The following is a 3989-nucleotide window of genomic DNA, read 5'->3' as shown; positions in this document are numbered from 1 at the left end:
CTTCTGGTTAGCAGTCAAGTGCCTTAGGCACTATGCTAGTGATACTGCCTCGGAAACCCAAGGAGGGATTGCTGCTATGAGTTGGATCTGACTTGATGGCAGTGCATTTGGTTTGGTTTGGCATGAATAAGTTTAAGATATTTCATCCCATGGCTCTTTGTGACTTTGTAAAGTACTTATGTTCTAACTTCCAGTTTCTGCTTCTATGATATACAGTGTTGGACTAATAATTTACTGATGCCCAAATTACCTTCAATTATACTGTAGTATGACTTTGTAATCTATAAACAACTCCAAAGTTTTCCTATAATATGGTTCTCTAATGCCATTCCATCCTATATTTTGACATCTGAATTTCATTGCACACACACATACACACATACACACACATTACATTATAATATGGTGTATAGAATTGTACTAATTATATTAATTGACAAGTTTAAAATGACTTTATGAATAATATTTAGGAAATTCCACTGCCTTGAGGTAAAGGTACATTCAATGTTACTTCTTTTCTCTGAATATCTCTAGAAAAAGATATAATACATATTGTTACATGTTTACAATGACCCTTAAAACTTATGAACTATTTCCCATTTTTTTCCATAGAGTTGTGAGTTTAGACTATGTAGTTACTTCTTCAGTAGGAAAATGATAATGGTAACAGTAATGATGAATATTTCTTTATATACATGACACAAAATTGTATTTTTCTGGACTTGCTTTTTTATCTCAATTTTGTGTTAATAAAGTTTATGTTGATATGTGTGCCTTGTGGTCATTCATTTTCACTGCTATGTAATATTTTATTTATGAAGCTACTAGAATTTATATTGTTAGTGTAGTTTAATTACACTTTTATACCTATATACATTTTTATACATCATTGAAAGGAAAGGATATTTAAATGTGATATTACAGCTTTTTTTTCCACTATTTACATCTTAAAGATGGTTTCTCACATCAATTGAAAAACTGTGAAAATAATTTCAGTCACTACATTTCTTGTATTAGTGTGTCATAATATGTGTTATAATTACTTAAGTCTTTCTCTAATGATAGAATTTGATTTTCCCCCAAAAAAAGCATAACATCACTAATACTTTCACATTATATTTTTTCTCTAATACTTTATTATTTCATAAAGATAGATACAAAGAAATACATTTATTAATTCAAAGACAATATGTATTTTAAGGTATTTTATTACACATTGCAAAATAGTTTTGTATCAGAGATTGAACAAAATTTTACTTCTCTAATTCTATATAAAAATAGATGCTTGACTACATTTGCTTCGTCTTTGTGTATTTTCAAAAATAATGCAGCAGGCAAGCAAAAACTTTGCCTATTTAGGGGGTAAAAAATTGTATTTTATTGTTATTTTCTTTTGCATGTATTAGGAAAATTAATGATATTTTATGATTTGTTTGTCCTTGCTTGAAAAATGTCTGTTTATATATAATTTGCCCATTTAATCCCTTTGCATAGTATCTTTTTTTTTTTTTTTTGTAATTTTCAAAGGAGGCAGGACTAGTAATAGTTCAGCGACTCATTTGATGATGCAGATGGTGCCAACCATGAAGTGGTTTGTTTTCTTGAAATGAATTGATTATTTCCTTGTTAAAGAACCCAGGAAAATGAATTCTAAGTGATTTGACTTGCCCAATTCCCAGAATCATAATGATTTCAATAGGGAGTTATTTTTGGTGATGGAGTTTTGCAGAAGAAAATATTTATATACCCGAAAAGTCAGTTTTCACATGCAAATTCACTCTTCTGCATTATATAAAGAGTCCAGTTGTGGAATTGCCTCATATATTTTCATCACTGACATTTCAATATCCTTTTATTTCTTTCTAATCTCTTTTTCTGTTCTATTGAACTCATGCAAACCAACAAACATTGGATCCAAACCAAATTTCTGAAATATTTATTTAGCATTTCTTCTTCTTACAAATCAATAAGAATTGCTTTCAAAGACAAACTATATGAGTTAAATGTTAGCTTGACATCAATGACACTTTCCTTTTCTAGTGACTCCTCTCGAACTCTTGCATGTTTCAAATTAACTCTCCTTTCTACTCACTCACTACAATGGTCTTTATTTAGTTATCCCTAATTTTACTACAGATATTCATTAAGAAAAAGAAGTTCTAAGCATTTTCAAACATTATAATTTTTGGTATTTTATTGAGGTTTCGTTCAAGGACTTTGGAGACTGACAGTCTGTATTAAAATTCTGTGGCTTCCACTTCTTAGCTGTGTAACATACTGACTGAGTGGAATCCTTCTCTGAGCTTCAGTTTTATGAGGATTAAATGACAGAATTAGAAGAAGATTTTAGCATAATGAATGTTATAGAGGAAGTAACCACTAACTGGTCACTATGCTATGTAATATAAGCACATTTAGTCTCTTTTGTTTGCCATATTGGGAAAAGACACACACCCCCACACTTTCTAAAATAATAATAACTTTAAAAGGTCATGCAACAAATGGTCTATTTAATGAAATATGTGAAAATTCTTGTTGCTAGGTTAAGAGTGACAAGAATTTTCACATATTGACTCGACGGTACATAACAACAACAACAACAACAAGGTTAAGAGTAACTAGTCTCTGGATATTAATTTTTCTGTATTCCTTGGGACAGACTTTAAGGTATTGGTTTCCAAATGGCCTTTGACAGATGCTGAAGATTTTGTCTTCTTTGGGAGATGTAATAGCAATGACCAAATGTATAGGATTCTGTTCTTTCTTCTGCTAAAATACTTTTACTTTTCTCTTTTTATATAGAGAGACTATTTTGTCCTTTGATGGAATCTGCTATTTTGTTTCCTGAAAATGTGACTTTTCTGAGATTGGACTCCTGATTCTCTGGCCTATCGGAGATTTTGACCGATGCACAGGGTGAGCCACACAGTAAGTGGGGTACCATGTAAAAGGAAAATGTAAGCCTTGTGGTCAAAATTTAGAGATTTCATGACAGTGAGAGCAGAGCATTAAACAAAGGGTGAGATTCTTTGACAAATAGGACCTGTGGACTGCAGAGTGCAGCCCATGAAGCGAGGCTTGAAGACAGGACAAGAAGGGGCCTGGGCAGATACAATATGCTTAGGATTTGACTTCTGGGAGTTGGCCAATGGCCGTAGGAAGAGAGACAGTGGCTGCCAAGTGCTCCAGACTCAGCATTTCCTCCTCTCCACTGCTGCCATCAGCACTGCTCAATCATTAGCTAGTATTCTGAAGTTTGTGTGAATCATACCACCACTGACCTATTATAAAGGAAAATTATGAAAAAATTAAGTCAGTTTAATATGTTAACAAGGAATCTGAAAAATTTTCAATTAGTATTTTGTATGTTACATTCTTAAAGTGCTCTCTACTATATTAAAAAATAATAAAATATTTTCAAACATTCATTTTAAAATGGGCAAAATGATGCTGGGAGATATCCATACCTAGTAGAAAGAATCACTACTACATTGGGCATGTCCAGTACACTACGCTTTCATTACTTATTTTTTTTTCATTTTTGTGTTTTAATGTAGGCATAGCTGTGAGTCTGTGTATTGCATTGGATTGATAGCCCAGCAATGTCAAAGCTATCGCCCCAGTGAAGAAGTACACAAGTGATGATGTGAAAGTTTTGATTATGTGTCTCCTCCTCAACTTGGTGGAATACGAATAAGGAAGACTGAAGAAGAATTGACGCATTTGCATTGTCGTGTTGGTGAATGTGATAGTTATGTTTGTGTGTCAACTTGGCTAGGCCTGATTGAGTGGCTAGGCAGCTGGATGTAGTATTCCCCATGATGAGATTGGTAATCAACTCCATAGTAGGATCTACCACAAGCAGCTGAGTAACTGCCATTGGGATGTAGTCTGCTTCCTGTATATAAGGAGAAGCCTTGGGAACGGTCTCTAGCCTATGGCAAGCTTGGACCCTGCATGTAGCCATGTCATTGCTCAGCAGCCTGCCA

The 3989-nt window shown here is 33.4% G+C and overlaps 1 pseudogene; it reads right to left on the bottom strand.

Moving 5' to 3' along the window:
• The window catches only part of LOC103204494, a 28109-nt pseudogene that overhangs the window by 23001 nt on the left and 1119 nt on the right, over positions 1 to 3989 (bottom strand).

The sequence above is a fragment of the Orycteropus afer genome, unplaced genomic scaffold, assembly GCF_000298275.1.
Source record: "Orycteropus afer afer isolate SDZICR_OR568_19922 unplaced genomic scaffold, OryAfe1.0 scaffold00001, whole genome shotgun sequence".
NCBI lineage: Eukaryota > Metazoa > Chordata > Mammalia > Tubulidentata > Orycteropodidae > Orycteropus > Orycteropus afer.
The sequence above is the reverse complement of the archived record's forward strand: the minus strand, read 5'-3'. Positions and strand labels throughout refer to the sequence as shown.